At 27.8% G+C, this 18056-nt stretch overlaps 1 long non-coding RNA gene across 1 annotated transcript in view; it reads right to left on the reverse strand.

The window, feature by feature from the left end:
* LOC143084847 (uncharacterized) overlaps positions 1 to 18056 on the reverse strand; it is a 167520-nt gene that overhangs the window by 79139 nt on the left and 70325 nt on the right. The gene's annotated exons all lie outside the window — the stretch shown is intronic.

Genomic DNA, 18056 nt, shown 5'->3' on the forward strand with positions numbered 1-18056 from the left:
TATACAGACATGCTAACACAAAACATAAAGAAACGATACACATTGGTTGCAAGCATCTTTACCTGTCTACTCCAGGAAACTTGTAAAATATGTTTTTGATTTCATGTGAAATTCCTGCTTATTGATAATTTCCACTGAGGTATTCAGTAATAAACTTTCTTGTTTTCTATGTATACATTAAACTTTCATCAACAAACTAGTACATTTTACTTTTGGGATCAGTGCATTTGAATAGGTGAAAATTGGGTAGACCGTAGTCAAGTCACACATGTTGTATAAATATTCTTTTAAATCAATTTAAGAAAAAGTAAAATCACAAAAATACTGAACTCCAAGTAAAATTCAAAACGGAAAGTCCCTTATAAAATGGCAAAATAAAATGATAAAACACGTCAAAACTTTCTAAGCGGTTAGCGTTTGTACCGTCCGACAAAACAACCAACAATGTGGTGGTGGTAACACAATATACCACTCCTTTAGCCCCCCCCCCCACAAAAAAAAAATTATCTTCAATTTTTGACCCCCCATTTTAAAGAAAAAAACCCCTTTTTACATCCAAAATAAAAATTTTACCAACATTTTTGTGTGATTTTTAACTTCAAAATTAAGAAGAAAAAAAACACACTTTGTATTTATACCCCCCATAAAAAAATAAAAAATTTTTTTTGTAAAGAGCACACCAAAACCTTAATCCTGGGTTTTTTTTATAAAACTCATTTTTTCCCCTAAGGGGAGTAGTATAGTACTTGAACGACTCCAGCGCCCCCCCCCTCCAAAAAAAAAATTTGACCCCCAAAAAATTACCCTCATTTCAAGTAAAAGAGCCCTAAATTTTCATAAAAAAAAAAGCAAAAAAACACCCAAAAAACACCAAATTTTCTTACTCCCAAAAAAAACCGGGAGAACTGACAGAGAAAGAATTCTGTGGGATTTAAGAGAAAAAAAAAAAAAATCAATTTTTACTTTTAAAAATGAAACAACCTACAGCTCCTGATTTATATCCAGAATTACCTATAGAAGATGGACAAAACTATAGATTACAAAAAATTTCAGAAATAGAAAATTCTTTAAAAAATGAAAGAGACAAAAGAAATTCTTTATATAAAAAATATAAAAGAGGAGTAAACTTTACAGATGGAATAGATACAACTTTAATTTCAGCATCAGTTATTTCTGCAGGTATAGGTGTTGCTATTCCTATTTTATTACCTTTACAAATAACAGCAGTCGCATGCGGAAGTATTGGTGGTGTAATAAAATTAATAAGAAGAAAGCTTACTTTAAAAGCTAAAAAACATTACGAAATAAAAACTTTAGCAGAATGTAAATTAAATAGTATTAAAGATTTAATTTCTAGGTCTTTAACTGACAACAAAATAAGTGAAGAAGAATTTAAACTTATTTTAGAAGAGCAAGAAAAATTTAATGAAATGAAAAAAAATTCCCAAAAAGGAAAAATGGAAAATTTCCTAAAAGGAAAAAGTTTAACTACTTTAGGAGAAGATGAAAGAAAAAAACTTATAGAAGAAACAGAAAATAGAGTAAGAAACGAAATAAAAAAAAAATGGAAAATCTATAATTTTTAGTTTAAAGATAAATAAAGTTATAATTTCTGATATTCCCCTTAGGGGAAATCCACCAAACTATGAATCTATTTTTAGGCACTAAAACCAAAAGGGTCATGACCCGTAGGGTTATTTTTTTATTAAATAAATGGAAACTGAAAAATCGAAATGCGCTAAAAAAACAATTCAATATATTTTAGAACAAGAAGATTCTTCAGATGAAGAAGAAGCAAAAATAAATGGACTTACAAAAAAACAAAAAGATAAAATTATAGAAAGTCTACAAATAATGGTTGATAATGAATTTAAATATATCAATATACTATTTTTTTTACAAAAATTAATATTAACAGGTAGTTTTTATTTTTCAATAACAGAAATATTTGGTTAATTAAAAATGGCATTTTTATTTTATTTAATTAAAAATGGCAGAAGGGGGTTATGAGTTTGATAATCCTGTTTTTGAAATAAATGATTATGATGATGATTATGATAATGAAGAAAAAACACCATTAATAGATAATGATGATGAAGAGTTTCAAAATTATATAAATAAAGAATTTGAAAATTCAAGAGCTTTATCAGAAAATGATGCTAAAATTCGTAAAAAAGAAACTATAAAAAAAATGATTAAACAATTTTATAAAAAAAAATGGTGAAACAACACGTAATGAAGTAGGTTTTTTTGTTAGGGAAGATCATAATGAAAGACAAATCTTATATGTAAAAGATGAAAAAGGTAATAATATTGCATTAACGTATTTTAAAAAAGGAGTATTAAAGTTTTATAAATTTAGTACTCTTCAAAAAGAATACGGTGTTAATTTTGTCAGAGATGTTTTAGGTGTAGATGATTATAAAATATCTGATTATTTAAAAGAAGGTAGATCAATGTTTCAAGATTTTCAAAGAACGATAAAAGCACCAATTCGTGAACTCGATAATATAGAAATTCCATTACAAGAAATATCTACACAAGAAGAAGGACAAGAATTATTAGAAACAGCAAGTAATGCAGAAACATATGTGAAAGAAATAGAAACTTCATTTATTGAACATGGAACATCTTTAGTAGATAATGAAACACAAACAAAAATTACAAAAAGAGAGATGGATGGTGTAATCAGTGCAATGACAACAGTAAAAGAAGAGCTTGAAAATAATTTAGCAAAACTGAATGAAACAAATAAAGACTTAGCAAAAGAAAATGCCAAATTAGAACAAGCTAAAGAAGACAATGATGAATTTCAAATAGATAGAATAAGTAGTCGAATAAGAAAGTTAGAATCTGAGAGAAGTACAAGAATAGAAACAATTAATATTAATAGAGAAAAACTACGTAGTCAATTAGTTAGATTTAAACAAACAATACATAAAATGTTAAACGAAGACAAAACATTAGGTGAAAGAATAAGAACATTATTCAGAGAACAAGGAATAACAATAGTTAGTGTTTTAACTGCTTTTGGAATGATTATTGGTGTTATTGTTGAAACATTTACTGGTGGAACTACTTCTCCTTCTCCTTCACCATCTAAAGGTGGTGTACAAGACTGGATAAAAAAACAATTAAAAAATCTTGGAAAACTATTATCTTTTCTTGCAGGAAAATTAGCAGCTGCATTACCAGGTATTATAGGTTCTATTTTATCTTGGTTATTAACTGCAACAAAAGACGTAGTAAATTGGTTTGCAAACAACTTATGGGCATTGCTTATTTTAGTTGTTAGTTTATTGTTTACTGCTGCTAGAGATTATTTGAAAAAATAAAGTGCTGTAAATCCTATTACAATACTTACAAAAATTATTGCTTGTTTATTATCTTCATGATCTTCATGTTCAATTTTTTTTATTGGATCTATTTTTGGTTCTTTAGGCTTTTCAGGTTTTATAGGTTCTTGTGGTTTTACAGGTTCTTTTGGTTTAAAATCAACATGATCAAAATTTTTATTATTTAAATCATCATTTAAACCGAGTGTTTGATTTTCTGTTGCAATTATAATTTTATTATTATAACCAACAATACTTCCAATTTGTAAAACCATATCACTGGGAGACATATATAAACCAAGTCCATAAGCATAATCAACTTTACTTCTTGCGTATTTTAAAACATTTTGATAATTTGATATCTGAGTGGGTAAATCAGTAGGACTATTAATAACATCTTGTACATTTGCTAAGAATTGTTTTTGTGCATCAAATCCTGTTCCTACTTTTAAAATTTCTGTTTTTGTTTGAGATTGTGCACCCAACAAAGCCCATACGTAAATTTTAATACTTTCATTAATACGTTCAATACCTGCTCGTGTAAAACCTTCTGATTTATCTAAAATAAATGTTGTCCAAGCCATACTTATATCTTTTTCATGATAAATTGTATCACGAATATTAAAGAATGGACCATCCTTTTTATGATTTTGTCTATATTTACCACTTGGTTTATAATATTGCTCAAAACTTCCTAATCCTTGACATGATGATTCTAGTTTTTGTCTCCAATCTGTATTTGGAGAAATATTAAATTCATCACATAATTTTTGATATGCAGCTTTGTCATATGGGTTTTTGTAATAACAGAAAGAAGAATCTGTTGGTAAAGGTGATTTAAGTTCTTTTAAAATTCTGGCAATGCAATAATATAAATGAAACATATAAAAAGACTTTGTAAGATTTGAAGTATTTTGTATATGGTCATTATAAGAAACACCACATCCTGTACTTGCACACCATACTGCAAAGTTTAATTGACATTGCCACCAATCAAATGAAGAATGAATCCATGTATTCCATGGTTCGTTAGTGTGTATTGATGGGTTTTGATAGTTTTGAAATAAATCAGGAAAAGATGTTTTAAAGTTCTCTTTTTGATTTACAAATATCGTTTGATTTACAAGATTTGTTTTTAATTGATGATTTTTTTCAGAATATTTAATACCTGGATTATATGAAACATTAGGATTATATTTAAATTCTTTTGTTATCATTTTTTTATATTAAAAATGTTTCATACTATTTCAAATATTGATAATACAATAAACTTAGAACAATACATAAATAACAGAAATGGAAATAAACGTATTGGTTTGAAATTTATAAGATACAGTATAGGTTGGTATAATGTTTATCATGGGTTTATAACAAAAACCGGAGAGGAACAGCAAAGGATTATGAATGGTTATTATAGTTTTCAACAAATAGTGGATGAATTTCAAAAAGAAAATATTGTATTATCCGTAAATGAAGCAAATGGTATCGCTTCATTAAACACTACTACTGAGTTAAAGATAAGTAAGGGTTTGGGAAATATGTTAGGGTTTAATAATAAACGTAAATTCGAACCTGATGAATTACATTATGGAAACAAATTTGTGGATTTTGCTATTTATAAATCATTATATATCCATTTGGAACAAGTTAGCACTTCTCATAATTATCTTGATGGTAAGCCAAGTACATTATTGGCTGTTATTTTAGTCGAGAATAAAGAGTTTGGTGAAGTTATAACAGCGAGATTTGAGCATCCGGAATATAAGAGTTTAGTAAATGATGTTATAACAGAATTGAAATTAGAAATAAGAGATGAAAATAATAACAAGATAATTAATCATTTACCAATTAATTGTGTTTTAGAAGTTATATAATTTATTTAATAAAATGAGCATACTTGGTGTTAAAAAAAAAAACGTAGAAAAAGAAATATTAAATATGAAGAGTGAGCTTCAAACAATGGATACTAAGGATAAAGATTTACATCGGAGTGTCGCTGCCCTAAGCATCAGAGTTTTAAATGTTGAAAATATAGTTGGTAATATTAAAAATAAACCAGACAGAAAAATAATAAGTATATATGCTGGAATTGATGGTCCAATACATGGAAATAAAAAGTTTAATTTTGGTGTTGGTGGTGGTTATTATGTAATGAACTTTCCAGGACAAATATTGGGTATTAGTTTAGTAAGTTTAAGAACAAACACAGATATTATAGCCATTAAGATGATTGTTAATGATAAGTCAACTAGTTACATAATGAGTTTGGATAATGGTGTCACACACGGTTTTAATAACTTTTATACACCTTTTGAAGTTAAGGCTGGAGATTTAATAAGTTTTATTAGTATGACTAATAATTATACATGTATCAATACTCTAGTATCAGTGGTAATTGAATTATTTTTATAACAAATTTAATCCTTAAAAATGTCGGCATACGGAAACAAATTAAATCCTTACAGAAAAATAAGAGAACCTCGTGGTGTGAAAGGTATTCGTCAAAGTGTATCAATAACAAATAATCCTTCAACTATTGATCAAAATCAACAGCTATTAGTGAGATTCCCCAATCTAAGCAATAATGATGTTATTGTTCCTGGAACAACCAGATTGGCATTTGAAATAGAACTCACATCTACAGACGACAATGCAACTATATATCAAAACATAGGAAGAGCAATAGTTAAAAAAACAACAATTCGTATAAGTGGAAATGAAATTATGTCAATTGATGATAGTGATATTTATCATTGTTATGTTGATTTATGGAAATCTACATCTGAACGTTTAAATATGGCATACCAAGGTATTGGTGAAACAAACATGTTAAAACACAGAGTTGGCGCGGATGATAAAGCATCAGACACAGGCGATGAAGCAATTGCAACTGCATATGGTGCAAGATTTTGTATCCCACTTGATTTTGAACTATTAGAAACTCATATGCCTTTTTATCAAGCAGGTCTTGGTGATAGACTTGAATATGAACTTACATTTAATAATTATAGCAATGTTATTAAATCAACAGATACATCTGCAAGTTATACAATCAAAAACATTTGTTTAGAATTTGATATGGTTACTGATACAGAATTAGCAAGACAGATAAGATAACAAGTTAATGGTAAGATGGTTATTTTGTACGATAGAATACTAAGACATAGAAAAATAACCAAAAACAAATCTGATACATTGTGGAATATAAATTTAAATGTTCCAGCTAGAAGTATGAAAGGAATTCTAATGTTGTTCGAAGATCCTGAAAGAACAAGTACCGAAACTTATTATAATCCTAACATAACAAAAGTAGAAATGACAATAGAAGGTGTTCCAAATCAACTATACAGTCAAGGAATGAAAGCATATCAACAATGGGATGAAATAAATAAATTCTTTGCTTTAAATTCAAAAAGAAATAAAACAACAGAAGAAGTTTTAAAGGATTTAAATTTATCCTATACAACATTAGAAAAATATCTTACAACTAATTATGCATTATGGTTAGATTTACGTTCAACAGATGACAATTCGTTACACGGTTCAGGTAGAAGAATTGAAAATGCTTCTGAAGGTATTACTATCCAAATAACTAAAACAGCAGGAGCAAATAAATTAATAAATGTTTATCTGTTTGTTATACAAGATGCACAAATTAATTTTGAAGATGGAAGATTTAAAGAAGTTAATTACTAGTAAGCGAACGGTTCCCCTTTAAAAATGGAAGAGATACACTCCGATTCCCTTTATGAATTACCAAAATATCCCCATTGTGCTATTATATGTGGACAAACAGGATGTGGAAAAACAGAGTTTGTTCTTGATTTATTAGAAAAAGAATATAGTAAAGTTTTCAAATATATAGTCATACTTTGTCCAACCATCCAATGGAACAAAGCATACAAAAATCGTGAATGGATTGGTGATGTTAGAAAACCAAAAACAAAAAATCTAATAATTGTTAATCCTATTGTTGAAGTGAGAGAAGCAAACGGTTCCCTTTATGAAGAAGAGAAGCTACAAGAACTACTAAGAGTGTTCTTTAAAAAATATGCTGGTCATCCAACATTATATATCATTGATGACTGCAGTGCAACAAAAGAACTAACAAAGAAAAAAGATATGCTGTCCGAGCTTGCATTTTCAGGAAGACATGCGGAACAATCAGTGTGGGTCATTTCACAGAGATACAACTCTGTTTTAAAAGATTTAAGAGAACAAACAAAATGGTTATGCATGTTCTACACAAAAGATAGAGATAGTTTTGATAATTGTCTAAGAGAAAATGATGTTATTCCTACTTTGGAAGAAAGACAAAGAATAAAGGAAGAACTTAAAAAAAAGAAACATCGTAAATTAATATTAAAGACTGATCAACCTACTGATTATTGGTTACTTTATTAATTTTTTTAGCAATTCTCAAGTAATGCTTAAGTAATGCTTAAGTAATGCTTAAGTAATTCTTAAGTAATTCTTAAGTAATGCTTAAGTAATTTAACCAAAATAAGTAATTCTTAAGTAATTTAACCAAAAATAAGCAATAAAAAAAGCAATGCTGTTGGAAATACTAACAATTGCAACAAACACTGCAGTCTTATCATTGGTTGGATATGTTGTATTTAATTTTTTTAAAGTTAAAAATAAATTATATCCGTTTTTTGAAACGTATAAAATGAATGCTGAAGAATTATTATGCGAGCAAATTGTGGAAAACATAAATATTGATGATGAAGCGAGCGAAGTGAACGGTTCCCTTCAAGAAAAAAAACGCGAAAGATTATCAGCTGTTGTTGCTGGTGGGAGTAGTAAACAATATCTGGGTAAAGAATTACAACTGTCAGATATTGATAAAATGACAACAGAACAAATAAACAAACTATACTGTAAATATGAAGCAAGATTGGGAGCTAGTATGACCAAGACATTAGGAAACTCTTTTATAAATTTATATGTCATGAGTGTATCAAAGTTTTTCAAAGTTGTTAATCCACCAATTTTGATACAAGACTTAGAGGAAGATCCTTTTATCAATAATGCTTTAACTAATACATGTTGTGAACTGTACTATAGATATGGAATGTATCTTGCTCCTTTTACTGCAATATTAACAACAGCAAGACATATCGAACCACTCGCTTCGCTCGATTTCCAAAAAAAAGATGAAAAAAATGACATAAAAAATGATGAATGAAAATCCTGAACAAATAGAAGTATTTAAAAAACCCAAACCAAAAGACCCAAAAAGAGTAGCTGCTGGTAAGAAAGGTGCAGAAGTAAGAATAAGAAATGCAGAATTGAGAAAAAAAGAAGTGGAAAAATTAAAAAAAGAAAATTCAAAAATCAAACAAATAACAAAAGATTCTGATACAGAAACAGATTATGAATCAAACGAACATATTCCTTCGGTTGAGAAACACTCCAGTTCCCTAGTTGATTATAAATTTGTACTTTTTTCTATAAGTATTGTTGGATTGGGATTGTTTTTTTACAACCAAAGTAAGAAACCAGAAATAATGATTAAAGAAATAACAAAACCAGAAAAACAAAAGAAAGAAATTGATCCTTTTGAATTTAATTAAATTTAGTACATTAAAATGACAACTCAAAAAGACGGAAAACAAATAGCAAATATGTTATATCATGCTGGAGTGGAAACATTGTTAACAGTTGGATATGCAGAAATAGGTAAAAAGGTATTAAGGAGGCCAGCACCAAAAGTGGATTTTAATATGAATGATGTTGTAATGTTATCCATTGATATATTGCTTGCAATGGCAACAAAAGATATGTTGATTAAGCAAGGTATTATACCTGCTGATATTATGAAGTAATTTTTGTTTTTATAAAATGGCAAGTGCTTTAACAATGATGCTTGGTGGGGCAATAACAAATGCTTTTGCATTTTCAGGGAGTAATTATTTATTTTCACATATGGGTAGTAATGCAAATGAAGAGAAAATAAGACATGATAAAGCTATAGAAAATTAGAAAAAGCACAAGCAGAATGGAATAAAAAAAGAATACAAAAATTAGATTTTATAAATGAACAATTACAAAAGGAACATCATGCGGTTCAGACTTTTGATGATGTTGACCAGGCAATGAAACTATACTATCGTGTCACGAATAAAAAATTAACTTCATTATCACCTAAACCTACATTAAGTGATTTTTATACTCCATCAGAAGACCAGAAAAATAGAGAGATTGCATTTGTTGTTGGTGGTATGACATTAACTGGTTTTATTGTTTGGGTAATAAAATAAAAAATAAATACAATTTACGTTTGTATGAAAAATTGGAAAAATAAGAAAAAATTGATAAAAAATAGAGTCCCTAATTTCTGTACTTTTTCTGTTTTTAGGGGTATAGAGAAATAATAAAATAAAATAAAAAATTCTTAAAAAGAAATTTCAGGACATGGTTTTTCAAAAACATATTCATAAACTTTATCTGGTCTAATAAAAGCATCCCAACCAGGAGGAAACTTAGATAACTTTTTACCATCAAACTTTTCCATTACTTCCATTTGTTTTGGAGTCAAAGGACATTCTCCATCATCTCTTAAACAACATATCTGATAATCTGATAACATTATTCTTCCTAATATAACTTTAGCGTCAGGATCATCTTTTTCAGTATAAGCTTCAATCATTTTTTAGTCTTTTATTTTAAAAAATAAAAATTTAAATTATATATTTTTTAATATCCATAAGGAAAACTTCTAATTAAATTTTCATTTTCACAATATACCATTCTTTTATCAAACATATAATCATAAGCTTTAACTTGTTTAACTGTTTTAAGTTGATGATCTTTTCCTATTTTTATATTATTATATTTAACAGTTTCATATTTTTCATTTTCATCAGTAACTATTTTTATTTTTTTATCTAATGTAATCTTTTTTTCTACTTCAGCATTTAATCTAAAACCTTTACAACAGCTAACTAGTTTTTCTGTATCTAGTTTCATAGAATAATCTTTTGGACCAGCAGATATAAATTGTTTTATATGATTAGCGTTATGTTTTGAAACAATTTCATCTGTTAAATCTCCTAATTTATTTCCCATCATACTTTCTATCTTTTTACAAGCTTCAGAACCATCATCATTATAAATACAAGAATCTGTATCCATGTATAAAACTCTTTCTTGTAAAATATCCAATAGTTCGTATAATTTTAATCTAGCATGTGCTGTTGTAAACAAAGCTATATAAACATTTACACTTGGATTAGGTTTAGAGTATTCTTCTTTATTTTTATATTCTGTTAAAACAATATCTTCATCTAATATCATAGTACTTATATCTTTATATTTTTTATTAAATACTATTTTAGTTATATGTTCTAAAGTAAAACAATATTCTTTTTGTGTAAAATTATCTCTCATACCAAAATGTCCCCATAAATTATTTAAACATATTTTAGCTATAAATCTTAATCCTGAATTGTACTTAACTTTGTCAATATCTAAATCATAAGCAGTATTATCTATAATGTATTGTATTTTTGTTTTACATTCTTTATCGTTTTTACAATCATTTTTACAATATTTAGGATCACATTTACATCCTGAAGCTTCTTGTTTATATTTCATAAACGTATCTACATAAAGTTTAAATATATCTGTAGATGTTTTTTCAAAATGTTCTAGTTCATATATTTTTTGTAATTTATAACCTTTTTCTATTGCTTTATCTATTTCTATTGTAGACCATGTACCTACTATAACTCTTTCCTCATCAGAATGTATACATTTTTCATTTTTAATATTTTTACATTCTTTACATCTTTTTATTTCATGTATTTTATCATGTTTATTTAAAGTAGGATCGCTTGACGCATCTATGTGTTTACATTTAAAAGATATTTTATTCATACATGTTCTACATAATCCAAAAAGTAATTTATGTGTATTATCACTAGTTAATTGTTTATAAGGTAAAACAGGGTGATACAATCCTTTAGGTGGTAATATTTTACATTTCATTATTCCGAAATAATTCCTATGGGGATTTTTTATATAATCATCTACAGAAATATCTGTATATGTAATAGGATGTCCTATAGGATATTTACAATATTTATTTACTGATGGATACAGAGAACAAAAATCTACATATCTACCTTTTAAATCAGAAAGATTATTGTATAATTGAATAGTTTCTGTTCTTCCTCCATAAAATGCATCTCTTTTATCAATAGGTTTTAAATGTGGATCAACTTCAGGATATTTTTGTTGATCAAACTCACATTCCCATATTGTATGAATTTTTACATTTGGTTTTAGATAATCTTCAATAGTTTTAAGTCTTTCTTTAGTTTCATTATATAACTCTTTCATAGTTTTTTTATTTCTATCTTTTTTACATATTTCTTCAGGACTATAACATTTTGGACATCCATGCCAATAACATCCAAAAAATTCATAAACATTACGCATTTTATTTTCTCTATCATAATAATAACCATCGACTTTATAACATTTATTATTAATGAATAATTTCTTTTCACCTCCTCTTTTAGCATGTTGAATCATTATATTATATTCTAAAGAAATATACTCTAACCATTGTATTGATTTTTGTGAATGTACTTCTTTAATTGTCATCTTTTTGTGAATTCCAATTGTTTCATTTGTCAACATTAATGTTTTAAATATTTTTGTACAACATTGAGCAATTGTAATATATTGAAATGGATCGATACAATTATTGGTTATATTTAAAAATAATTTTTTATATAAGGTACAACCTTTGGCAAGAATTAAAACATCCAATAGACAATAATAAAATATTTCTTTATAGAATTTAAATTCTTTTTCTTTAACTTTATTATACCATTCATCAAATAATTCTTTATTTTTAATTGTCATAGTATTATAACCAAAATATTCTTTATCAGGATAAATTCCCTCATATTTTTGATTCTCTGTTGTATTAAAATAATGTGGAAAATAACCTTTGTTACCCACAAATCCAAATGTTTTTGGGAAAGCAGCTAATCCACATAATGTAAAATTTATAGAATCTATGAATCTTAAATTTATTCCTTTAATAAACATAGCTGTTAATTTTAGTCCAGAAGAAATTATGTTATGTTCAATTTTATTTTTTACAATGTATCCTAAAATCGGTTGCATATCATAACCTTTTCCATAATGTGAAATAAAAGTGTAGTCTTTAAATTTGTCTCTTATGAAATATTTACAAAAGTTGTCTATTACAGAATTTCCTATAGGGGTTTCATATTCCCTAAAGGGAATTTTTTCTACATCACTAAAACAATCATCTATGTCTAATTCTAACAAGTTTAAATCATCAATATTGAAATCACATTTAAATACTTTTACATAGTTATTTTTAAAACAATAAATATTTTCTAAATCGTAAGCTATACAAAAATTCATTATATGTATTCCTGTTTCTTGATTTGCTTCAAAATCAAAATATATATATTTATTATTTTTTACTTGTTTTGGTACTGATGGTTTCATATAACATAAGTGTTCTTCATTACTTTCCGTGTATTTTTCATAACATATTAAACATATTTTTTCACCACATTTGTGATTTTTACCTGTATATGTTTTGTTACATTTATCACAAATATGTTGTTTTCTGATAGTTGTTACTGTGTTATCTTTGCATGTATGTTGTTCAGTATAACCAATTAAACATACTTTACAAAACCTACGTTTAGCTAAAAATCCTGTTATATTTGTTATAGTGTCAAAGTGTTCATCATGATAATATAAATATATTTGTTCATTATATTCTTCATTACCATTATATAAAATATATTCTGTACTATTTGATGTAAAAACAATTATCCTAATATTAAGATAATTTTCAAAAGCTTTTAAATCTTCCAAATCATTTCCTTCTTTTTTTATTTCTACTCCTGATTGTTCATGCAAATCTTCAGCTAATCTTTTTTGTAATGGTCTACCCTCTTTAATGTGTTTTAATTGTGAGTTTGTAAAATTTTCTAACAACTTGTTTGAAGCTAAAGAAGTTACAATTGCCCTTGATAAACATATTGTATCATCATTTTTTATTTTGATAATACTTCTTTTATTTATGACATCTAATATTTTTAAAGCTTTACCTTTTCCTCTTTTATTGGGTATAATAGTAACTTCAAAAATAACTTCTTCTAAATTTAATTCTTCAGCACTATTTAATAATCTTTCCATTTGATCCATGAATAACTTTTTAACTGTATTATATGTTCTTATAGGCCAGCTTTTATGTTTAGTAATTATGATTTCATGAATAGGTACTATTTTAATTCTTCCATTAGGGTAATCTTTTATGGAATAGTCTACCATGTGATCAAAAGCATTTGTAAATGTTTCTTGTTTTTCATCCTTTAGACTAATTTTATAATTAAATACATAAATACTTGCTTTATGTTTATATTCTTTTGTCAAAACAAGTTTATATGAATCTCCTCGCTTGGATAAAATTTTATCCTTTTTTGCCTCCATTTTTAAAGAAAACATTTTAGTTACTTCAAAATGTCTAAAACAAATCTAACAAATAAATTAGCAGATGAATTACATCATAGAGTTATAAAATCTTTTCCTAAAAGACGTGTTTATATTAATTCAATAGATCAAACATGGGCAGTTGATTTAATAGATATACAACAATATTCAAAACAAAATAAACACTATAAATATTTATTAGCAGTTATTGATATTTTTAGTAAATATGGTTGGTTGATTCCATTGAAAAATAAAACAGGAGTAGCAGTAAGTGAAGCATTTAAAACATTATTTAAAGAAAGAAAACCAATATATATTTGGTCAGATAAAGGATCTGAATTTTATAATCGACAAGTAAAAGAATTGTTAAAAGATAATAACATAAAGTTATATTCAACTGAGAATGAAGAAAAATCCAGTGTAGTGGAACGCTGGATAGGAACAATGAAACAACATATGTATAAATACTTTACTGCTAATGAAACTTTTAAATATTATGATATACTAGATAAATTAGTTAAAAATTATAATAATACAGTACATTCTTCAATTAAAATGACACCTGTTCAAGCAAGTAAATTAAAAAATGAATTAACAGTGTATAAAAATTTATATCCAGAAAAGGAAGAGAAAATTAAAAAACCTAAATTCGAAGTAGGTACTAGAGTAAGAATAACAAAAAAGAAGGGTAAATTTGAAAAGGGTTATACTACTCGTTGGACTAAAGAAATATTTGTAATTGAAAAAGTTTTAAATACAATTCCTTTTACTTATAAAATAATTGATTTAAAAGGCGAAGAAATAACAGGTTCTTTCTATGAACAAGAATTACAGATGACTAAGTTTTAAATCTTTATTTACTTACGGTTAATTTATTACCAAAACATTATACAGTTTCAAAATTTTAATTTGAAAACAAAAGTGCAATGAATACATACAAATCAAACACTATAAACATAATATCACTGTTCAAAGTTAGAACTGTCACATCCACTAAAAGTTACCCGGTTATGAATAACCGTTACAATGTCCCACCTACTGATCATGTATGATCACTCCTTATATGGAATAAGAAAATCAATAGTAAAGAGTTGTCCCACCTACTGATCATGTATGATCACTCCTTATATGGAATACAATATCACATACATATCAAACTTCTTGTGACGGAGTAAGTCCATCATCCCATGGAATAAAGTCTCCCTTTCTCCAAAAGGTGGCAAACTGATCAATTTCTAACATTTGTTTAATAAGTTCTTGTTTTGAAAGAATATCATTGATTGAAACATTAATGTTCAGAAAACCTTTAAATCCTTTAAGTAGATTAGAAAGTTGTCTTAATTTCCGAGCATGAGGTATAGATATATCTATCTGAGTTGATAACCATGTGTCCCACGTTGTATTGACCTTTGCCAAAATAAACCAGTCTCTCAAAGCATTAAGGAAATCACCGAAAAGAATGTTAAACAGCATACCTTGGGCGTTATGTCTTCCCAAGTGTTTGTATGCTTCTTGTAACTGTTTAACAGGGTCGCCTTCTATATTAAAACAAAACTTCTGCCTCGAAATTGTCTTTGTTAAATCCGCCTTTCTGCTTATTAGAAAGGTGTGAAGTTCTTCAGGGGTCGTGATAGTTTGTTTTTTTTTCTTTCCCAGTTTTTCTTTAAATAAGTCCTGCACCTTTCTTTTCGGAGCTTTTGGAAGTTTAACCGGTCCCAAACTCTTAGCTCTTTCGATTGTCTCAATCATTTTCTGATAGTAACTGATATTTTCTATCAAAATGTTACTTTCTTCTAAACTCCATGACCAGTTCTGTGGTTGAGGCTGCACCTGACACTCTTGAATTTCCATTTGTATTTCTTTTGTAGAATTACTTTCTTAAAACATTAATTCACGTCTTCTCACCACTGTTAATTTGAAACGAAAGACCGCACCAGTCTTCTATATGTTTACATGTGATGACAACATTGCCTAGGTAACATGTAAACATACTCTTGACAACCATGTAAATATTTCCAATGATCGATTTTGTCTATAGCACTTCACAAATGTAAAAAGCAATTTAAGTTGTAGTAGTATTGATCCGTTTTATTACTAGACTATATTGATAAAATTAATTAAAAATCAAGGTTGGGGCGCACTGGGGAAATTATTTTTCTCTTAAATCCCACAGAATTCTTTCTCTGTCAGTTCTCCCGGTTTTTTTTGGGAGTAAGAAAATTTGGTGTTTTTTGGGTGTTTTTTTGCTTTTTTTTTTTATGAAAATTTAGGGCTCTTTTACTTGAAATGAGGGTAATTTTTTGGGGGTCAAATTTTTTTTTTGGAGGGGGGGGCGCTGGAGTCGTTCAAGTACTATACTACTCCCCTTAGGGGAAAAAATGAGTTTTATAAAAAACCCCAGGATTAAGGTTTTGGTGTGCTCTTTACAAAAAATTTTTTTTATTTTTTTATGGGGGGTATAAATACAAAGTGTGTTTTTTTTCTTCTTAATTTTGAAGTTAAAAATCACACAAAAATGTTGGTAAAATTTTTATTTTGGATGTAAAAAGGGTTTTTTTTCTTTAAAATGGGGGGTCAAAAATTGAAGATAATTTTTTTTTTGTGGGGGGGGGGGGGGCTAAAGGAGTGGTATATTGTGTGTGGTATTCCGCAAACACTACACGGATGTTCTTCAGAATGAAATATCAAATTCAACTACACTCAAGTCCATCCGCTCAACAGAGTCATATAGTAAACAAACATATCACAACCACAGTAAAACTTAAGGCTTCTTCTGAACATTCGAAGGTCCCTTCTATGTATTGGCTACAAAATCTACAAAAATAACAACATTTAGATATCGTTTCAATTCGGCCTCCAGTAAGTGATCTACTAATCTGTCAGTGCTTTTAACAAGTTCATTAACTACTATTAAAGAGATTCTCATAAACGATTGTAATAAAATATATAAACAAAGCATAAACTATTTTGGGAGTGTAAATAAACAGCTGCGCCATGAGCCCATGATACGCCCGACGTCTTGTGTGGAAGTTTTATGCAATAACACTAGTAACCCGAATTTAACTTGATCGGACAAAAACGTGTTAACGCTATTTAAATGAGATTGATCGTTATTTGATAAAGATTGACAAAAATTAAAAATTATATTTAATTCATTTCAATTCATATCAATTCATTTTAACGCCAGTCAAATAGATTTCTCTGCAGTCGATCAATTGAAATCAAGTTAGTGGTCAGTTGGGTCAAACTAATAGGCCACGCCCCTGTTAAGCTATTTCAAACATGCATTAATTCGTTTTAAACATGGATGAGACCCGCGGACTTTTTACAGGTAAATCACTCAAGCAAAACGACCTCGATGTATATATCGTAAGTAACGTGTGGTCCTTTGCAACTATTTACGAAACTTTATGTATTCCTGTATATTTACCGTTTCTCTTTTTACTGTTTTACTATATTGAAAACTACATAATTTGTGTACATAATTTAAATCGATGTGTCTTGAAGCAACATATATTCATTCTCTTGCTGTATATTGATATTTGGAAAAGCTTGTAATGAAAAACAAGATATTGTTGAATAATAAAATCGACGAAGATAATGTTGACGTTGAATATGATAAACAGAAAGGCATGCTCAAAATTCTAAATGAAACAGCAGCCCACTGAACTTCTAAAACTGTGTTAAATTATAATACCGGTCATTGGCCAAATCGGGCGTTAATTGTGGAAGAGAAACAAATATCAAACAAAAATATTGTTCTTACGACTCTGTAAAAAGATTATTGTGCTGTCATGCACCCTGACGTACTTGTAATAAATTAACATAAATTCTGTATATATGAGATAAATTTTAGTCTGCGATAAAGATGGGTAAGTTGATTTAAGTTTAACGACCTTGACAGGCTATTTGTCGGCATACTCTTACGTTTTTTAATGTTTTAAAAGAAAACATACATTTACGTTTTGGGCATTTAATATAAGTCTACTTTCCAAATTGAAATGAACATAAACATTGTTAAAAAAACAGAAAATGGAAAAGAAACATTCTGCATTGTTGCTTTCATATAATTTTATTTCCTATATATTTGAGCGGAAATTTCTAAGTTAAAACTGATTGTAGTATAGATAAAATATTTCATCTAGGTGCTCTCGTTACATATTAAAATGAATTTCATTGGTCGGAACGTTTGCAAACTTTCAATCCAGGTGTTCTCATCGAGGT

The sequence above is a fragment of the Mytilus galloprovincialis genome, chromosome 8 (genome assembly GCF_965363235.1).
Source record: "Mytilus galloprovincialis chromosome 8, xbMytGall1.hap1.1, whole genome shotgun sequence".
Lineage (NCBI taxonomy): Eukaryota > Metazoa > Mollusca > Bivalvia > Mytilida > Mytilidae > Mytilus > Mytilus galloprovincialis.